Raw genomic sequence first — 23,640 nt, forward strand, 5'->3', positions numbered from 1 at the left:
TAAACATTTTCCATAGTGTAGTTCTACTGGCAGTGAATACAGGAATGAACAAATAATTCCAGTTTTGTTTGTCACTGTATTTTTTTTTTTTTTTTTGTAATTTGGAAAGATTCCTGGTACTGAGTTTGAGGTTGACAGATGTTTCTTTTAAACATGTCAAAGATGTCGCTCCATTGTCTTCCTATTCAGATGGTTTTTGATGCTCCCTCTGCTGTAGTTCTTATCATTGGCTCTTCTCTGAAAGCAAAATGCCGTTTTATCCAGCTACCTTAAAATTTTTCTCATAGTTTTCACAAGTCAGTAGTTTTTTTTTTTTAATAAAACGTTTAAGGCTCTGTGTGAGTGTATGTGGGTGTGCACGTATACAGTCACACATGTGTGTATACACAAGCCCGTTTGTATATTTTGGCTTTTTATCCAGCTTGATACTTAGTTACCTAGTCATTACTTCTGACAATGTGTCACCCATTATTTCATGAAATACTTCTTCTTTAAAAATTTCAATTATGGAAAAATTAGAACATTTGATATTGTGCCAAAGATCTAAGATTTTTTGTTTGTTTTTATTGCATTTTAATTGGGCTGTTTAATCATTGTTTATTCAACATTACTGATTTTTTCCTCAAATATGCTGAGTCTCCTTATGAGTTTATTGAAGATCTTTATTTCTACACATTGTTGTGATTTCTATATTTTCTGCTGGATTTTTTTCTTATAGTTTCCATTTTGTTACTGGAATTATCTCTCTGGGGCTCTCTTTTCTTTTAAAGGCTTTACTATATTAAGCATAGTTATTTTAATTACCATACTGGTCCAATATCTATATTGTGTCTGACTCTCTTTCTCATAATTGATTTTTACTATCTTTTTGTGTGCATCATAAATTTTGTTGTTATTGTTCAGAACAATTACTGGCATATAGGACAATTTTATGCTTATTTCAATTGTTCATAGACAGTGAAACTATGAACTTTTTAAAAGAATGTTGCTCCTTATTTTAGTTCTAAATTGGTATTTTATTTTTTATTTTATTTATGCAGTTTTCTGAATTATCTTCCAGTTCACAAATCATGCTATTTTGACTGTTATAAATTTATTTAATTTTCACATCACAACTTAGAAAGATGTGTATGATTTTCTTATTTGGCATTTACTGGGACTTCTGTTGTAAATTACATGGTCAACTTTAATTTTATCTACACTTGGAAAGAATGAAAAAAAGAATGTTTTCCAGAGTAATCTTATAAATGTAATATTTATTAAAATTTATTTCAAAAATAAACTTTATGCTGAATATCAACTCTTGGCCATATTAGATCTCAGTATTTTTTAAGCAAACGCTAAGATAATTTTTTTTTTGAGACGGAGTTTCGCTCTTGTTACCCAGGCTGGAGTGCAATGGCATGATCTCGGCTCACCGCAACCTCTGCCTCCTGGGTTCAGGCAATTCTCCTGCCTCAGCCTCCTGTGTAGCTGGGATTACAGGCATGCACCACCATGCCCAGCTAATTTTTCGTATTTTTAGTAGAGATGGGGTTTCACCATGTTGACCAAGATGGTCTCGATCTCTTGAACTCGTGATCCACCCGCCTCGGCCTCCCAAAATGCTGGGATTACAGGCTTGAGCCACGGTGCCCGGCCCTAAGATAATATTTTTAACACTCATAACTCATACATCCACACATCAACTTTTTTAAAGCTCCTATTTTATTTTAAAATTGTCATTTTAGGATCATAAATGTGAAAAGATACACATCTTCTCTCAAGGACACTGTATGTAGAAACTAACCAAACATTTCTACCGAAATTATTAATCTATGTTCATGTGTTATGTGTGTACATGCATATATGTATTTATGTGGAGGACACCTAGAGGCATTATGATTATTTCAGCAATTTTGTGAACAAGGAGGTCAGAAGATAGAACATGTTTATTGCTTTAAAGAGTCCTTCAACTTTTTCAGAGTAAGAGTAGAGCCACACTATTTCAGAATTCCTCTCAACTTGTTTTTCTAATTAATTAATTCAATTTCATAATTAGAAAACACAGAATAGGGCATATAAATGAGCATCATCATACACAGCAATTCCTTAAATTATAATGAGGACTTTAAAAAATATGTATTTTTTTATCTTAGTATGTCTTAATATGTTAGCAGAAAAAAATTATTTTACTTATTCCTCATCTAATCATGATTTTATTTTTTTTCCGTTTTTGAACTTGACATTCTGAATTATTACAGAGCATTCTATAGCTGAAAACTGGCTTTGCAGTTAAAATACTTTCTTCAAGTGTTTTCTAGTGTTTGTAAATGCACATTGGTTACCACCTTTAGCCTTCCTACTGTAAATCATCAGCGCCTGATCTCATCTTAATCCAATCTTCTTTTTTGTTTCTCTCCTGGATCAGATAACACAAATGGATTTCTTAAAAAGCCCTTTACATTTTATGATACCTTTTTTTCTAAGATTGCAGTAATCAAGTACTGGAATGAAAAACAAAATCATTGAGAAAAAAGTGCATCAATCTCCTTTTTAGTCAACAGCAAATGTGACAGTATGATTATGAACAGCCAGTACCCAAAGTTGTATCAGCATCTATGCAGCAGCAGCAACATCTTCTGGACAAAAAGAAAATATGTAAACTAACAGCAATGAGACTGTAATTGGTGGAAAATAGGCACTTGCCAACAAAACTCATTTTTTTTCAGATTGTTATTAGAAATGTAAATAAATAAAACAAAATAGAAATTAAATGAGCTACAGCAAGCGTTTGTGTATCTCTAAGTTAATCTTTCACTTAAATTTGGGACTCTGGGTTGATAGGACATTTCCAAATTTTAAAGAAGTAAATAATTTCAGATAATTATGAGATATAACTGTATCCTTCTATTAAAAATAATTATGTGCACATTTGACTTAGTATTTACATTGTGACAACCACATCATGTTTTTCAGCTGGTATTTTTATCTGGCCTTGTACTTAATTTTGTAAATTAACACGATAATTGATCATATACAATGAAAAATGTCATGAACACATGGTTATTTCATACATATAATGAGTTGGCTTTTTTTTTAAATAGGCTTTTATCAGAATGTAATAAGCAAGTCTAGAGATATAAAATATCTCAATTTTTGACTCTGAGACTTGAAATATAGCTGTTACTCTTGGCTTTTAAAGATATTGGTAGAATCCTCTGTGAAGAGAGTTGAACAGGAGGAGAAGAAAAGCTGGTAGTTATGTTTGAATTACTTTCTTTGGTTTTTCCAGGTGGAAATGTTACAGGAATATATTTCATCATTTTTATAAAGAAAGTACTTAGCTTGGGCATACAGAGCACTCAGTAGCACATAATAATTCCACCTTAACTCTAATAGTACCAGAATCAGGCATTCACTCAAACAATTTTAAAATTTTGTAACAACATAAGCTGTTTTCTCAAGTTCTGTTTTTTTTTTTGTTTTTTTTTTTTTTTTGGCTAAATCCACTTTCTTTTCATTAATCCAAAATCTACCTGTGTGAAGAATTTTAACATTTTCTAGCTTATCAGGGAAAAATAACACATGGTAACATTAATGAACAATGTGCACTTTACTACATAATTTTGTAAGACTTGAATTTAGCAAGATAGTTTTGTCCCAGAAGAATTTTAAAACTATAGTAAGCATTAGATATCTTAATTGCCTTCTGCCTGGAGCACTGTGGCAAAACTCATCCTGCAAAACTTTACATTTTTATCTCCCTTATTTCTTAGTGTTGCTTCTGTCTTCCATGAGCAAGCAATCAGGTTCTGCATGTTGAGATCATCAAAATACTTTCTCAGTGAGGAACAGCCTCTAATTTGAAACATTTTTGTATTAGCTGCTTAGAGAATAGTCTTCATATGATTACATAGAGTAATTCTAGCCTTTCCAAACACACACATACACATGTTCACATTCACAATCTTTTTCTATTTTCTGCTCCAAAAAATCTTTCCTTTTGGAGATTGCAGAAATTAATTTTTTGAAAATAGACAATATTCCAAGTGCTTACATATTAAATATGTCCAGCATCAAATGTGAGAGAACTAGATTATTCCTTCATCAAAGCCAGAAATGTCTTACATTTTAAAAATTATTTTTAAAGTTCATGTGAAAATTCAAACCTGTGCATTTTTTAGCACAGTGTATGTTGTATAACAATATTTTATGTTTTTAATATAAGTAGTATTCTCTGACAATACAAGAGAATACACAACGATTTATTTTTATTTTTATTTATTTATTTTTTGAGATGAATTTCGCTCTTGTTACCCAGGCTGGAGTGCAATGATGCAATCTCAGCTCACTGCAACTTCCCGGCCTCCTGGGTTCAAGCCATTCTTCTGCCTCAGCCTCCCAAGTAGCTGGGATTACAGGTGCTCACTGCCATGCCCTGCTATTTTTTTTTGTATTTGTAGTATAGAGGGAGTTTCACCATTTGACCAGGCTGGTCTTAAACTTCCGACCTCAGGTAGTCCACCCCCATCAGCCTCCCAAAGTGCCTCATTACAGGCATGAGCCACCTCACCCAGCCAAAAAGACTTCTCACACACACACACACACACACACACACACACATCTGAGCTTGGACTGTCCTAACTCTTTGTGGGCATATGCCTCAAAACTCTTCTCTGATGTGATAATTTTCATGAAGTTTCCTTGTGTAACACAACAGATTTTGACTTTAGACAAGATTACTTTCCAAAGATACATCACCGAAGAGATAAAAATAAGATAAGAGGGGATTATTTTACTCCCTATTGCAGCCACTTCTTGCATTAGAGAGTATTTTGCCTATTTACATGCTATCTGATTTGTTACAGGGTGCTAGTCTCTAGATACATGATCTGGATTCTACCTATATATCTCTTTTTTATTTTTCCCAAGGTGACAACTAGCTTTCCTTTCTGGGAACCACTCACTTCAATGGGCATGGAGGGTGGGATCCAAAAGCATAGTTGTTAGGGACTTTACTCAACCTTATGTATACTACAGCCTTCTTTCTCCCATAATGCAAGAATATTCTGGGTGAGAAGGATGAAGTTTTGGGAGTATTGTACAGAAGATCCTCAGACCTGCCTTGGTGCAACTGCTTTATGGAATCCTATTGAAAGCAACACAAAATTCAGAATTTTTGCAAGTGTCTTTAAACATTCCATGAATGTCAAGTGTTTTCTCCTCTGACCACAGAAAAGACCTAAATAAGGGTTGATAGTAACAAAACTGGGTGTTGATGGAAAGAATATGTCCTCACTGGGTTTGTCTAGGTTAACTACCATATACAAATTAAAATATTGACAGTCCTTTAAAATATATTTTAGTAAAGTAGAAATCTCACATTTCTCTTTTACAAGATTCCTTCAGAAATGCCCGGAAAATAATCAGAAATCATTGCTATCAGGTCAATTCACAGTGGGTCTAAACACCACATCTACAAGGAACGTTCATTTTTATATTTCAAATAATACTGTGTTTAACAGTGATGTTCAAGAAGTATCAGCATTGGAATAATATGAAATGAAACACAAAAAACTGAGATGCATAATCATTACATTTAGTAAGAAATTATAAATTTTAGCTTAAAAAGGGTTTGGAGGCAAGGAAACTCCAGCAGTTCTTGCAGGCCTTGGCCTCAGCCTGAAGGAGAATCAAGCCGGTTGGTTAATAACCTTGTGTAGCCAGCGCACAATACTCTACCTCTGTGTAAGAGTCTGTGCTGTAGCTTTCAGCTTAATCACATGAATGAAAGAAACAAGCATGTACTCCACCAAGTAACTTGATAAATCTTCTAAGTAATTATTTCAAAGTGAAATCTATGCCATGCTATTCATCTATACCAGGCAGGTTTATGGTTGCATTTTTCTGTCTCTCTCTCCGTTTCTTCCCGCCCTCCCCCCTTCCATGTTAATTATTTATTTCTGTCAGGAGACGTAGATACTTACAACACACAACATTTTGAAAAAATATTGAGGGCTATACATGATCATTTAAGAAAATGTGCAAAAGCATAATAAAATATGTTAATTTTGAAACAACAATTTAAGGTATACCATACTGATTTTATTCACTTTTATTTTTTCTAAACAAGTAAAAATAATGTAATAAAATTATATAAATGGTATAACGGTAACTTAATAATGGTAAAATTCAACAATTACAATTAGATAAATTTATATTTTAGTATGGCATATAGGTGAAATTAACTGATATTACCTGGTTGAGTGTTCTTCGGAAACCATAGTGAATTTCCTTGTGTGGGTCACCATATGCGATGGTTTTAGAAAGTGCTTTATATTTACTATTAAACAAATAGGTTTAATTAATTAATTAATTAATTAATTTCGGAGACAGAGTCTTGCTCTGTTGCTCAGGCTGAAATGCAGTGGCAAAACCTTGGCTCATTGCAACCTCCACCTCCCAGGTTCAAGCTATTCTCTTGCTTCAGACTCCCAAGTAGCTGGGATTACACATATGTGCACTAGGCCAAGCTAATTTTTTGTATTTTTAGTAGAGATGGGGTTTAACGATGTTGGCCAGGCTGGTCTTGAACTCCTGATCTCGATTGGTCCACCTTTCTTGGCCTCCCAAAGTGTTGGGATTACAGGAGTGAGCCACCATGCCAGGGCAGTTTTAAATTTTTGTATGAAATATTTATGCACTAGAATCTCAGATATACTTTTTATTTGTATTTAATGTAAATGTAAATTTTAAGAATAAAAAAATATAACATGTTATTTTTATTAGAGATATATTGCCTACTATACCTTCTGTAAAATTACCAGAATTTATACCTCAAGTTTTTGTATTAATAATTGATAACTTAGAAACAGATTCTTGTAACTTTAAAATTAGTATATTTTCTGATGTTTGTATAAAGTTAAATAAGACAAAATGATATATTTTGATTTTTTTCATAATAAAGAATCACAGTGATAAATTTTGAAAGTTGTTCTCTTCCACAGGTTTTTCTTTCCCCCGCCCCTAGCATTTTATGGAAGAACAAAAAGAAATGTAAATTATTAGCAATGTTAACTTTGTCCTCTATCAGAAATTTCATGTTCTGGAAAGAAAAATAATTTTGAAGCAATAAATAAGTTATGTCAATAGAATATTGTTGTTATTCTGACATTAGACCAGTAAAAGTATTGAATTTTAGGCCCAGGATTGGGCCTAAATATGTCCTTCAAAGACTGCATATTTCTCTATAAAATTTTGTCCTTATCTAGAATTATCTATAAAATGTATGTCAATACTGAAGCTATAGTGCCAGGTTTAGAAATTCAGTTCTTTGGATCTCAGATTTTTGTATTTAAATATATAAATTGAAAAATCTTTGTGGATGTGCTTGTCATCATTAATAAGATAAATGTCTTATACTATAATTTAAATATTTATAAGGCTTCATTTAGTTATCAATTAATCACTTATTAGACTTCAGTATACAGAAAAATGCAATTCAATTAAAATATGAAAGCATAGAGTGCATGTAATAGCTAATTGCTAAACTTAAAGTAGGCAGAAAAACAGGAAAAATATAGGACAGATTTTGCTGGCAAGATGGCTGAATAGGAACAGCTCTGGTCTGCAACCCCCAGTAAGATCCATGTAGAAGCCTGGTGATATCTATATTTCCAACTGAGGTGCCTGGTTCATCTTAATGAAACTGGTTGGACAGTGGGTGCAGCCCATGGATGGCAAGCTAAAGCAGGGTGGGGCATTGCTCCACCTAGGAAGCGCAAAGAGTAGGAGGATTTCCCTCCCCTAGCCAAAGGAAGCTGTGAGAGAATGTACCGGGAGAAATGGTGCACTCCATCCCAAATCCTGCACTATTCCCATGGTCTTTGTAACCGGCAGACCATGAGATTTCCTCTAGTGTCTTGCCACCAGAGCCCTGGGTTTCAAGCACAAAACTGGGTGGCCGTTTGGGCAGACACTGTGATGTTTTTTCATACCCCTGTGGCACCTGGAACACCAGTGAGACAGAACCACTCACTCCCCTGGAAAGAGGGTTGAAGCCAGGGAGCCAGGTGTTCTGGCTCCACAGGTCCCGCTCCCACAGTGCCCAGCAAGCTAAGATCCACTGGCTTGAAAGTCTAACTACCAGCACAGCAGTCTGAGGTCGAACTGATATGCTTGAGCTTGGTGGGGGAAGGGGCGTCCCCCATTGCTGAGGCTTAAGTAAGCGGTTTTACCATCACAGTGTAAACAAAGACGCCAGGAAGTTCAAACAGGATAGAGTTCACTGCAGCTCCGCAAGGCCACTGTGGCGAGACTGCCTCTCTAGAGTCCTCCTCTCTGGGCAGGGCGTCTCTGAAAAAAAGGCAACAGCTCCATTCAGGGACTTATAGATAAAACCACCAACTTCCTGGGACAGAGCACCTGGGGGAAAGGGTGGCTGTGGGTGCAGCTTCAGCAGACTTAAACATTCCTATGCAGCGGAACTCCAAGCACAGTGTTTGAGCTCTGATAAGGGACAGCCTGCCTTCTCACATGAGTCCCTGAACCCCATGAAGCACTTCCCAGTAAGGGCTGAAAGGGCTGAAAGACACCTCATATAGGAGAGCTCTTGGTGGCATCTGATGGGTGCGCCTCTGGGATGAAGTTTCCAGAGGAAGAAACAGGCAGCAATTTCTGCTGTTCTGCAGCCTCCACTGGTGGGTGATACCCAGGCAAACGGGGTCTGGAGTGTACCTCCAGCAAACTCCAGCAACCTGCAGCAGAGAGGCCTGACAGTTAGAAGGAAAACTAGCAGACAGAAAGGAATAGTATCAACGTCAACTGAGGATAACCAAACTTAGATATCAATTCATGAAGATGCGGAGAAACAGCGCAAAAAGGCTGAAAATTTCAGAAACTAGAATACCTCATCTCTGCCAACGGATCACAACTCTTCACCAGCAAGGGAATAAAACTGGACAAAAAATGAGTTTGATGAATTGACAGAAGAAGGTTTCAGAAGGTGGGTAGTAACAAACTCCTCCAAACTAAAGGAGCATGTACCAACCCAATGCAAGAAAGCTAAAACCTTAAAAAAAGGTTAGACAAATTGCTAACTGGAACAACCACTTTGGGAAAGGGCATTGATGGAGCTGAAACACACAACACGAGAACTTCGTGAAGCATACAAAAGTATCAGCAACCGAATCGATCAGGCAGAAGAGAGCATCTCAGCAATTGAAGTTCAACTCAATGAAAATAAAGCGAGAAGACAAGATTAGAGAAAAAGAGTAAAAAGAAATGAACAAAACCTCCAAGAAATATGGACTATGTGAAAAGATCCAATCTACATTTGGTTGGTGTACCTGAAAGGGACAGGGAGAATGGAACCAAGTTGGTAAACATTCTTCAGGATATTATCCAGGAGGACTTCCCCAACCTAGCGAGGCAGGCCCACATTAAAAAATTCAGGAGAGCCATCCCACATGCAAAGAAACACATAGGCTTAAAATAAAGGGATGGAGGAAGATTTATAAACCAAATGGAAAGCAAAAAAAAAAAAAAAAAAAAAAAAGCAGGAGTTGCAATCCTAATCTCTGATAAACAGACTTTAAAGCAACAAAGATCAAAAGAGACAAAGAAGGGCATTACATAATGTTAAAGAAAGCAATGCAACAGGAAGAGCTAACTGTCTAAAATATTCATGCACTCAATACAGGAGCACCCAGATTCATAAAGCAAGGCCTTAGAGTCCTACAAAGAGAATTACACACCCACTCAATAATAGTGGAAGATTTTAACACTCCATTTCAATATTAGACAAATCAAGGAGACCAAAACTTAACAAGTATATATAGGACTTGAACTCAGATCTGAACCAAGTGGACCTAATAGACATCTACAGAATTCTTCATCCCAAATTAACAGAATATACATTCTTCTCAGCACCACATCACACTTATTCTAAAATTGACCATATAATTGGAAGTAAAACGCTCTTCAGCAAGTTCAAAAGGAGAGAAAACGTAACAAAAGGTCTCTCAGACCACAGTGTAATCAAATTAGATCTCAGGATTAAGAAATCCGCTCAGAACTGCACAACTACATGGAAATTGAACAACCTGCTCCTGAATGACTACTGAGTAAATAACAAAATTAAGGCAGAAATAAAGATTTGTTTTAAACCAATGAGAACAAAGACACAATGTACCAGAATCTCTGGGACACATTTAAAGCAGTGTGTAGAAGGAAATTTGCAGCACTAAATGCCTGTAAAAGAAAGCCGGAAAGATCTAAAATCCACACGCTAACATCACCATTAAAAGAACTAGAGAAGCAAGAGCAAACAAACTCAAAAGCTAGCAGAAGACAAGAAATATCAGATCAGACCAGAACCCAAAGACACAGAAATATGAAAAGCCCTTCCAAAAATTTCAATGCATCCAAGAGTGTTTTTTCTAAAGATCAACAAAACAGATAGACTGCTAGACAGACTATTAAAGAAGAAAAGAGAGAAGAATCAAATAGATACAATAAAAAACGATAAAGGGGATATCACCACTGATCCCACAAAAATACAAACTAACATCAGAAAATACTATAAACACCTCTATGCAAATAAACTAGAAAATATAGAAGAAATTGATAAATTCCTGGACCCATACACCCTCCCAAGACTGAACCAGGAGGAATTCAAATCCCTGAATAGACCAGTAACAAGTTCTGAGATTGAAACAGTAATTAACAGCCTACTAGCCAAAAAAAGTTTGGAACCAGAGAGAGTCAGAGCCGAATTCTACCAGAGATACAAAGACGAGCTGGTACCATTCTTTCTGAAACTATTCCAAAGAACAGGAAAAGAGGGCTCCTTCTTAACTTATTTTATGAGGCCAGCATTATCCTGACACCAAAACCTGGTAAAGACACAACAAAAGAAGAAAATTTCAGGCCAGCAGCCTTGATGAACATCGATGCAAAAATCCTCAATAAAATACTTGCAAACTGAATCTAGCAGCACATCTAAAAGCTTACCCACCACAAATCAAGTTGGCTTCATCCGTGGGATGCAATCTAAAATCCACACACAAATTTGGTTCAATTTATGCAAATAAATAAACATAATCTATCACATAATCATAACCAATGGCAAAAACCACATGATTATCTCAAAAAATGCAGAAAAGGCCTTCAACAAAATTCTACACCCCTTCATGCTAAAACCACTCAATACTCTAGGAGATTGTATTTCAAAATACAATGTATTTTGAATGTATTTCAAAATAATAAGAGCTTTTTGTGTTGAACCAACAGCCAATATGGGTTCAACATACTGAATGGGCAAAAACTGAAAGCATTACCTTTGAAAACCAGCACAAGACGAGGATGCCCTCTCTCATCACTCCTATTAAACATAGTATTGGAAGTTCTGTCCAGGGCAGTTAGGCAAGAGAAAGAAGTAAAGAGTATTCAGTTAGGAAAAGAGGAAGTCAAATTGTCTCCATTTGCTGATGACATAATCATATATTTAGAAAACCCCATCATCTCATCCCAAAATCTCCTTAAGCTGATAAGCAACTTCAGCAGTCTCCAGATACAAAATCAATGTGCAAAAATCATAAGCATTTCTATACACCAATAACAGATAAATAGAGAGCCAAATCATGAGTGAACTCTCATTCACAATTACTACAAAGAGAATAAAACACCTAGAAATACAACTAACAAGGGATGTGAAGGACCTCTTCAAGGAGAACTACAAACCACTGCTCAAGGAAATAAGAGAGGATACAAACAAATAAAAAAACATTCTATGCACATGGACAGAAAAAATTCAATATTGTGAAAATGGCCATGCTGCCCAAAGTAATTCACAGATTCAATGCTATTCCCATCAAGCTACCATTGACTGTCTTCTCAGAATTAGAAACATCCACTTTAAATTTCATATAGAACCAAAAAAGAGCCTGTATGGCAAAGACAATACCAAGCAAAAAGAACAAAACTGGAGGCATCATGCTACCTGTTTTTTTTTTTTTTAAAGATCAGATTTCAAAGTATACTACAAGGCAACAGTAACAAAAACAGTATGGTACTGGTACCAAAACAGATATATAGGCCAATGGAACAGAACAGAGGCCTCAGAAATAACACCACACATCTATAGCCATCTGATCTTTGACAAACCTGACATAAACAAGCAATGGGGATAGGATTCCCTACTTCATAAATTGGAAAAACTAGATAGTGATTTGCAGAAACCTGAAACTGTATCCCTTTCTTATACCTATACAAAAATTAACTCAAGATGGATTAAAGACTTAAATTTAAGACCTAAAACAATAAAACCCTGGAAGAGAACCTAGTCAATACCTTTCAGGACATAGGCATGGGCAAAGCCTTTATGATTAAAACACCAAAAGCAATGGCAACAAAAGCCAAAATAGGCAAAAGAGACTAATTCTGCACAGCAAAAGAAACTGTCACTAGAGTGAACAGGCAACCTACAGAATGGGAGAAAATTTTTGCAATCTATCCATCTGACAAATGACTAATACTCAGAATCTACAATGAACTTAAACAACTTTATAAGAAAAGAAAAAAAAACAAGCACTTCTCAAAAGAAGACATTTATGCAGCCAACAAACATTAAAAAAAGCTCATCATCACTTGTCATTGGAGAAATGCAAATCAAAACCACATTGAGATACCACCTCATGCCAGTTAGAATGGCAAGCATTAAAAAGTCAGGAAACAACATAAGCTGGACAGGATGTGGACAATTAGGAACACCTTTACACTTTTGGTGAGAGTGCAAATTAGTTCAAGCATTGTGAAAGACAGAGTGTGGTTATTTCTCAAGCATCTAGAACCATAAATACTATTTAACCTCACAATCCCATCACTGGGTATACACCCAAAGGATTATAAAACATTCTACTATAAAGACACAGGCACATGTATGCTTATTGAGGCACTGTCCATAATAGCAGTCTTGGAACCAACCTAAATCTACATAAATAAGACTGAATAAAGAAAATGTGACACAAATTTCATGTAAATGAAAACCAAAGAAAGCTATATAAATATAGTCACTTATGCTATATGTATATCATATACCATATCTGCTATATACTCTATAGTCATGGACTTTCCAGGTGTTGGTGAACTACCTTTGATGCCCCCTAGCCCCAACTCCTCAGGGATAATGAGTTGATTGCTAGGCTAGATGTTTTAGCCGTGTTTCTGCCTCCATTTTCCATGGAACTTCCACACGTCATTTAACCTTGTTGTGTATGAAATATCTGTATCATGGGTATATTGAGAGAAGTAAAGGTGAGAGCTTTTAAAAAAAAAAAAGCAGAAGTAGATATATATATATATATATATATATATATATATATATATATATATAATGTAAAAATATTTTTAAGTAAAAAACAATGACAAAAGACAAAATGGTCATTACTAAAGATAGTGGTGTCAATTCAGCAAGAGGATATAACAACTACAATTATATATGCACTCAATATTGGAAAACCTAAATATATGAAGCAAATATTAAGTTATTTGAAAGGAGAGATAGAATGCAATACAATAGTTGGAAACCTCAGCACCCCACTTTCTGCAAATGGACTAATTATTCACAAAGAAAAATCAATAAAAAAAACTCAGACTTAAACTACATCTAGACCAAATGGACCTAACAAAAATTTACAGAACATTCTACCCAACACCTGAAAAATACACATTATTCAAAACAGTGCATGGAGCATTCTCCATAATGAATTATGTGTTAGGGCATAAAACAAATCATAACAAATTTAATAAGATCAAAATTACATCAAGTATCTTTTTTGACCAGTATGTTATAAAACTACAAATCAGTAACAGGATACACAAAAAACCACAAATACATAGAAATTAAACATGCTCCTGAACAACCAATGGGTCAATGAAGAAATTAAAAGTTTAATTTTAAAATGTCTTGAGACTAAATATATGGAAACACAAGATCCGCAAACCTATGAAATACAGAAAAAAGCAATTCAAGTAGAACAGTTGATAACAATAAACTCTTTTTTTTTTTTTTTTTGAGACGGAGTTTCGCTCTTGTTACCTAGGCTGGAGTGCAATGGCGCAATCTCAGCTCACCACAACCTCCGCCTCCTGGGTTCAGGCAATTCTCCTGCCTCAGCCTCCTGAGTAGCTGGGATTACAGGCACACACCACCGTGTCCAGCTAATTTTTTGTATTTTTAGTAGAGACGGGGTTTCACCATGTTGACCAGGATGGTCTCATCTATTGACCTCGTGATCCACCCGCCTTGGCCTCCCAAAGTGCTGGGATTACAGGCGTGAGCCAGTGTGCCAGGCCCAACAATAAACTCTTAAATCAAAAAAAAAAAAAGAAAGAAAGAAAAATCTGAAGAAAACCACCTGATGTGGTACCTTAAGGAACTAGAAAAACAAGAACAAATTAATCCAAAAATTAGTAGAAAAAAATAACAAAGATTAGAACAGAACCAAATAAAATAGAGGCCAACAAAAGAATACCATTAACAACAGATGTCCAAATAGAGAAAATAATCCCAAAAATGGAAGATCTAATTTCTAGATTTGCCATATTTGTTCTTTATAATATCTCATCATCAACCAAAATAATTTAAGCACCAAAAGTGAAACCTGAAAATATGGACTTACACAGGAGAAAAAGTAGACAGGATGAAATGTTCCTAAGGCAGCTCCATTTTTTTGGCTTAGTTGACAGACTTTATATCAACCATGATATTTATGTTTAAAGTACTGAAGTAAATCATACTTGTAGACTTAAAAGAAAGCAAATAAATAGTATCTCACCAAGTAGAGAATATCAATAATTTAAAATAGTTAATAAAAAGTTTCAGAAGTTGAATTGAAAATTACAATTACTGAAATGAAACATTTACTATAGAAGCCCAGTAATATATTTAAGCCTTAGAAAATTTTCAATAGGTAAACTGAGATTTTCTAGTCTGAAGAATAGAGAAAAAGTGAATATAATGAACACTTCCTCAGAGATCTGAGTAACATTGTCAAGCATACAAACACACATGTACTGGGAGTTCCAGAAGGAAAGAGGAAAGACAAAGGAATGGAAGAATATTTGAAGAAATAATGGGTACTAATTTCCCTAAGTTAAAGAAAATATTAAAACTTTTAACCAAGAGACTCAAAAACTTCAAACAGGATGAACTTAAAAAGATCTACAACTGGTCACATCATGATCCAACTGTTGAGAAATAAAGCAAATGGGACAAACTGAAAAATGGCAAGAAAAAAATGATTCTTCAAGAGATTATAAATAAGTTTAGCAGCCTACTTCTTATCAGAAACAATGAAGGTGAAAATGGGGACATGACATGATCAATGCTGAGATAAAGAGACTGTTAATCAAGAATACTGTATGCAGTAAAACTACCCATCAAAAATGAAGGAGAAATTAATGCAGTCTAAGATGCACTATAGAACCACGTAATAAGCCAAATAGACTTTAGAGCTGTCTACAGAACAGTGGTCCTAACAGTAACAGAATAAACTTTCTTATTGCAAGTATATAAAACAATTTTTTAGGATAGACCGTATTTGAGGCCAAAAGACAAGTCTAGATAATAACCAGAAAAGTGAAAACATTCAAATTTCAGAGTAATTAAATTAGAAATCAATAACAGAAGATAGTTTGTGCAATTCACAAATATATGAAAATTAACGAACAAACTCCCAAATAACCAATGGTTCAAGAAAGAAATTCCAAGGTAGATAAGAAAATACTTTTGTATTTTAAAAAAATATGGGTTGGATGAGTGATACTGAAATGCCTCTAGTGAGACAGGTTTCACGCTTAAGAAGCAACTTTCTACAGATTAGACTTGTTAATTTCTTGTTTTTGCCTAAGAGGCACCACCTCTGCCATTAGCTGTTATTACCAGAAAGTGTCTGCATGTTTTCTCACATTAGAGTTTATTTTCATGATACATTTGACTAGTATCCTGGCCTCAAAACCTGGCCTCTCATATGTGATACTTGATGCTAACGGTTAGAATCAGTCTTTCTATTTTCTTGACCATTTTCCTTCAGCTGTACACTAATTTTTTTAAGTTTTAAATACCTCCCTTCAATATGTTTCCAGATAGTTTGTATGTTTGAAGGAGATAATATTTTTTAAAATAAAATAGAAAATGCAGGTCTCCTGATACTGATCACTATAGATCTTAGAAATTCAGTGCTTTATTATAGCATTATTAACAATACAGCACTACAAAACTGTACTTGCAAGTGGAAATTGTATGTATTTAAAGGGGTTTGACTTTAAAGGACAAAAAAATATCCAACTATTAATTATATCTTAAAATCAACTATTGTCATGGTGTTAAAACAATTTTCAATAGTTTTCTTCAGTGTCCAATGTCCCCTGTACTATCCTATTCCTTCCAGCAACCACTTTTCCTACTTCTCTAAAGTCTATTAATTTTGTCCTATTGGTGACATTTAGGATATTCCAAGAGATGCATTAATTATATTATTTGTTTAACTTTTCACAAAATATTGCATTGTTTTGATTTTGAGATGAGATAATCAAGAATTCAAGTTTTGTTTTTATTTTAATTATTTATTTTTAATTTTAAATCAACATATAAAATTGTAGGTATTTATTATATAAAACGAAGTTTTGAAGTTTATAAACATTGTGGAGTACCTAGTTAATTAATGTATGCATTACCTCACATAGTTATTGTTGTTGATAAGAACACTTAGCGTTCACTCTCTTGGCAGTTTTCTTTATTTTTTTATTTTATTTATTTATTTTTTTTAGCTTTCATTATCATTTTTTTAAAATTTTTTATTTCATTTTAGGTTTTGGGGTACATGTGCAGAACGTGCAAGACAGTTGCATAGGTACACAGATGGCAGTGTGTTTTGCTTCCTTTCTCCCCCTCACCCACATTTGTCATTTTTCCCCAGGCTATCCCTCCCCAGCTTCCCCCCCATGCTGGCCCTCCCCTATTCCCCCCAATAGACCCCAGTGTGTAGTGCTCCCCTCCCTGTGTCCATGTGATCTCATTTTTCATCACCCGCCTATGAGTGAGAATATGTGGTATTTCATTTTCTGTTCTTGTGTCAGTTTGCTGAGAATGATGTTCTCCAGATTCATCCATGTCCCTACAAACGACACAAACTCATCATTTCTGATTGCTGCATAATATTCCATGGTGTATATGTGCAGTTTTCATGAATATAATATATCATTAGTAACTCTAGTCATCATGCTGCACAATAGATCTCTTGAATTTATTCCTCGTATGTGACTATAAGTTTATATTCTTTAGCTTAGTGTAAGCACTGAAGATATCCCTGTCTAGGCTTTTCTTTAATGGGAGACTGTTTATAACTGATTCAGTATCCTTAACAATTGTCAGTTCAAATTTTCTGTTTTCTCATGACTCAATCTTAATGAGTCATGAGAAATCCCTTATGATTCCCTGCATATCTGTAGTATCAGTCTTAATGTTTTCTTTCTTTTTAATCTATTTGAATACTCTCTCCTGTTTTTCATTATCTAGTTAAAGATTTGTTTATTTTGTTTATCTTTTAAAAATACCATGCTGAGCTTGATGGCTCACGCCTATAATCCCAGCACTTTGAGATGCAGAAGCGAGTTGATCACTAGGTCAAGAGTTTGAGACCAGCCTGGTCAACATGGTGATAACCTGTCTCTACTAAAAATAGAAAAATTAGCTGGGCATGGCTGTGCATGCCTGTAATCCCATCTACTCAGGAGGCTGAGGCAGGAGAATGGCTTGAAGCTGGGAGGTGGAGGTGGCAGTGAGCCAAGATTGCACCACAGCATTCCAGCCTGGGCAACAGAGTGAGACTCCATCTCAAATAAAAAAAAAAAAAATCCAACTTGTGTTGTTACTCTTTGTTTTGTAACCTTCTTGTCACAATTCTTTAAAGTCTATATTCTGTATCACGAACAGCCCTAAACTTTTGCCCATTAGTTTGACAATCAGCTAAGTACTGAGTGAAAATTTTCTTAAATATTTTGAGCATAAGTTTTCCACATATTGCAGAATGGCTGTGTGTGCGTGTGTTGGTACATGTCTTAATGTTCCAGGAACTTATCACCCTTAACCTTCATTCCCTACTAGTGCAGCTAGTGCAGAGGCTCAAAATTAGTCAGAGGTAAAACATTAGTGCCTTTCAAATCTTTCCTGGGCACGCCAATAGCTCTGCTCTTGTGAGCAGTTTCTTGGATCTCAAGGGATGTGTTGGAACCTCAAATCCTCCAGGTTCTCTGCTTAATTTTTTGGCCAGGCTTGTGTTTGTCCCAACTGGTGTCACTGTCTCAGTCATTTTCAGTGTTCAACTATTGCTACTGTTTTTCTTTTCCTTTTGTTTCATTAATTTTTTTTTTTTTTTTTTTGGTGAGAGAATCATGGTAAGGATTTTCACACTGAGTGAGTTCTGAGTTAAGTCAAATAACAAACTCCCATATAATTAATGAATGGGCATATCCTTTTTAGTGGAATAAAAACAATTCTATTCACATAAGGCTATTATATAATTGATAATTCTGTAGACAACTGAGAAAGAAAAAAGGGAGACAGAGAGAAAATAATAAGTGTATGTTATTTCTAGCTGTGTGAAAATCCTTTTAAATTTTTTATAAAATATGTGAATTCCTCAAAAAACATGAGAAAAAATAATGCTTTCAGCAAGTTTTGCATTAAATTCTGATAATCATATGCTTAACCTGAGAATGCATGTTTGAATAAGTAATAGAACTACAAAAAGAAAGTTTTGTACTCAGAATTCCTCAAGAATAGAAGTAGAAATTAAAGGCTAAGCTCTGGCCTGGACTGAAAAAAACGATTGCTCTGTTTCCATTAGTGGAATGCAGAGAATTAAAACAGGAGCATCATGTGTGGATAAGATCAGAGATATTTCAGAGGCTGTCATAAAAGTGTAAGTAAATTAATGAAACACAGAATTGTTAATAATCAGTTAATCTAATCTAGGCATTTTCAACACAGATTGATTCATCAACACATTGACACTACATTCTGCAAACTTCGTCTTTTGTATTGCAAATTGTCTTCAATTTAGAAAGAATGGATAATATTGTCTGAAAGAATGCATATAAAAGGGACCCATGACATTCTGAAGTTGAAACTTTTTTCACAGTAAAACAAAAATCTCATTTATAAACTCAATTATGTAGCAATCTAGTGCTAAACAGAAGTACGTGTGTACTTAAAACGTATATTCATATATTTAACTGCTAAGAATGTACTATTACATTTCCTTTATATGTGTCTTTAAGAGCACTAAATTTTACGCTGGTCAACCACATTATAAAATCACTTCAAGAAGTTCTAATTTTATAATTAACTAGGAATTGAATTTTAGCAAAAGCATGCACATGTTCTGTCTCCTGGTTTTATCTCTCTATGAATTGCTTACCATATAATTAATGAATGGGCATATCCTTCTTAGTGGAATAAAAACAATTCTATCCACATAAGGCTACAGACTAGTGCTTACAAGAATTCTCTACTGTGGGAAGCACACAATTTAAAAATCAAGGTCCACCTTTGCTTCCCTCAGCTAAAGGTGGATTATAGTACAGATTAGAAGTATGGGAAAACTAGATAATATGTAAAAAAGTGCTATTTGAAGAATAAATATTTTTATTTTTAAATTACTTCAATTATTTAAATAAAATATTTTGAGTAATATCAGAAGCTATTACTGATGGTTGGCATATATTTGAGACTTTTATGAGCTGCCAGTAATGAGTTGGGTAAAAAGTTGAATTATTTAAAATACTCCTCTTATTTAAAGGTGACAATTACTATTGTTAATGCTAAGGAGAAAACATTTAAGAGAAGTCATTTGGATATGATTCATACCCCATACTGTCATTCAATAAGTGACCCACATATCTCATGAATTCAGCAGGAAACATCATTCATGAGATGATCTATTAAAAATATATTAGAACTCTGAAACCTTTAGCTTTAATTCTGGAAAGAGAAAGTCTTAACCAAGATAATATCTGCATGGTCACAGTTGCTTTCATTCATTATACTCATTAATATCACTATCATGTCCAAAAATCTCTTTGACACCAGAATCTTTTATGTTTAATGTTTAATGATTACTCAACTGGATTGATACTAATGCTGGAATAAGATAATAAAGATAACTTCTGGGAATAGTCTCAAGGAATAGATATCCAGAATTAATTCTAATCAATAATGTATATCTTCTGCTCTTCTCTAAGCTCAGTCATCTCCATCCATCTGGTTCTCAATCGTGAAACCAGATGGAGTTTAACTTCACACCTCTCTCTGACACAGACCTATTATCCAATCCATCATGATGTGAATCCATTTTACATGAGAAATAGTCTTCAAATTGGATCACTTATCTTCATGTGTAGTATTTCCACTGTATCAGTCAAGATAATATATGCCAGTAACAATAACTGCTAAATGTCAGTGGCTTAGAATGTAACTCTCCTGTACTATATGGTAATTACAGGTTGGCTTCAGCCTTGCTCTATGTTGCCTTAATTCAGACACAGGTTGATGAGTATTCTCTAACTGAAACATTGCTGGTCTCCTGGCAGTGAGAGAAGAGAACATACTTGCCCTTGTAGCTTCTTCTTCTATTAAGTGACATTTTCACATGTGATTCAGTGATCAAAATCTGTCACAGGTATAAAGCAGCTGAAAAAAGAAGTTTAATTATCCCCCCAAAATTAAACAACAAATATTGGTCAACAATAACTTAGTGAATCATAACACTTCAATTAGGATACAATTATTTTTCTAAAATAATTATCTGCATTTCTAAGTGATCTATGACCATTCAGTCTTATTGCACCTCCCCCAGAGAAATCAGTTCTTGAAATTGCAGAACACTTTCTAACATGCAAATCTGAGCAACTCATCTTCCTCCAAATATTACATGCATTATCCTGAAAGATCTTGAAATTAGCCCTTTCCCCCCTCTCTTCTCTTATTCTTTCTTTCTCTTTTCCTCCCTGTCTTATCCATTGATTTTTCAATTTCAATCATATTGATCTTTTTCCCCATTCTCTTATATGTATCATAATTCTTCTGTTAGCAAGATTTTTTCTATAAGATTTTCTTATATTCTCCTATACATATAGTAGACTCCTATTTTTCACATGTCAGAACAAGCATTCTTTACTCATGAAATTAATTTCGAAATCCTTTGTGATATATCTTTTTTTTTTAGGAAAGGTTTCCTAATTTAGTGCACCTCTTCACCTTTGCACAGGGCATATTTCAATCTGTTAATTTACTAAAGTCTGTCTTTTCCACTAACTTAAGACCGTAAGACTTAAAAAGACTAAAATTTGTAAAACGGACTCTGCTTACATGATCAACTACTGTGGTTAAAGATGAATAGGAAAAATACCTGTTCTCATTTAAATTGTTGTATCTTTCCTCAAAGTTTTCAGAAGCTAAATTATCTTTTCCTTGTAATTCTCTCTTCCATCATCTTTGACAAATTTCTTTAGAAATTACTGAATAGGAGATTAAAATTTCCTAAAATTTTCAAATAAAAGATTTCTGATATATTAATGTGTTATTTTATGTAATCATAAAATAAGAGGTAACACTTACCTTATTGAGGTGCTCAATAAGGTAAGTGTTTTTTTTTTAACTGATGTTGCAATTGAATCCCAGTAATATACACTAGAAATTTTTGCTCTATAATTACAATAAAATTTGTCTGATTCTAATGTTGAAACTCTTTTGACAAATCACAGAAAATGAGAATCTTTACCCTTTGTGGCATTAGAGATTATTTAGAACATCTTCTTGATGTGTTTCCTCCAGCAATTTACAGCTCTGCTTCTTATTTTCCACAAATTACATTCTATTTCTTTTTTATCTATTTTAATGTTTTGTTTTATCTTGTAATACTTCAAAATGTGATTCTTTTAAAATGCTGCACTTAATGCATATTTTATAATTTTATAAATTATAGTGTTTTTTATAATTAAATGTTTATCAATATAGATATCTTTTCAAGAAAACTGTAAGGTCCTTTTAACCAGATTTATGTTTTGTGTGTGTGTGTTGAACAGCTTTAAATATAGCATGACCTTAAATATGTATTACTAAATAATGAGTAAATTAAATTGTTCAGCAATTTAGTGAAATGTATTTAACTCGGGAAAAAACTGAAAATGAGCATATTTTAAGTATACAAAATTTTCAGTGGGCAAGAATAAAATTTAGCAACATTTCTGTCAAATTAATAATTTTGAATAATTTTTCTATTGATAATATGTCTCCTATTTCATGCTACTATTAGTCAACATGTTAGTCCTGGTTTAAAAAGTAATAAATATGCTCAGTTGAGAAAAGCCAATTTTAATATTATGGTTATTTATGTATTATTATTTATGTCTTACTGTATGAGAGATTCTTTTCAATATCACATACAACTTTTGCTGGTTATTAAGACAAATTTTCTGTTAGATGTAATGGGAAAGAAGTAATTAAATAACCTCATATTTAACGTTAAGTATATTATAACATATGGTCTTTACAACTTAAACTACAAAATACCTGGTAAGTAGAAAGTTCCATTCTGTTATAGGACTTAAGAATGATACCTGATACTCAGAATGATAAAACTAAGGCATTACAAGAACCTGAAAGAATGTTTATTTGGAAAAATAAGAAAGCCCTCACATACTGAATGTTTATTCTTATATTAAATCGCATGCAATAGGAAAATAGACATTTTTCACTGAGATATGCTTGTCCTACTTGACAAGTAAGGGGTTACTAAATGTGCCAGGACTTAATTAATTTTCCTTAACCATAAAATAAAGATTAATACTGTATTTTAAAATTATTATGATGCTAACATCAAAAGATTTACGTGAATCTAAAATAATGCAAATATTAACCTGTTACTACTATCACCAAGATAAACACATATTATAGATCATTTATTATTCTCATTTACTGCATCATTTGCTTCTCACACCCTATTAGTCACGCTCTTAATTTTTGCTTGTCATAAAGCCTGAAAATCTGAATCCTATAAAGATCATATAAGTTGCCCTTTAACTTGCCCATTTTTTCACCTTCGGAGCAAGATTTGAATGCAAATGGTTTAAAGCCTTTGTTTTTAACAACAGCATAATATATATATATATATACTCTTCATTAGTAGCCTGATACAGTCTTTCTCACTTACCCTAGATAAAAGGAAGCTATGGTGTAATTGTAAATATACAGATACAAAGCAGTCTGTAAGCACTTGTGTAGCTCCTAAAAATTGGTGAGGTTCAGCTGCAGTCATACAAATCAATATGGAGTATCACTCTCATGGCATTATGGCAACAAAGATCTTCAAGTGAATGGAAAATTACAAGGGTGGAATTTATTCCATTCACTAAATGAAAACTGCAATCTTGTCTTCTTCTTAGTGTATAAATATCCAATAAAAATACTTCATTTTACAACTGCCACACACTGCTTTTTGGACAATTACAGTACAGACTCTTCCTTTCCTAACTGTACATTTGTGGGTTTTATGTACCGACCAATCAAGACTATTTACTTCACTTAGAACTTCTGCC

The sequence above is a fragment of the Callithrix jacchus genome, chromosome 2 (genome assembly GCF_049354715.1).
Source record: "Callithrix jacchus isolate 240 chromosome 2, calJac240_pri, whole genome shotgun sequence".
Classification (NCBI taxonomy): domain Eukaryota; kingdom Metazoa; phylum Chordata; class Mammalia; order Primates; family Cebidae; genus Callithrix; species Callithrix jacchus.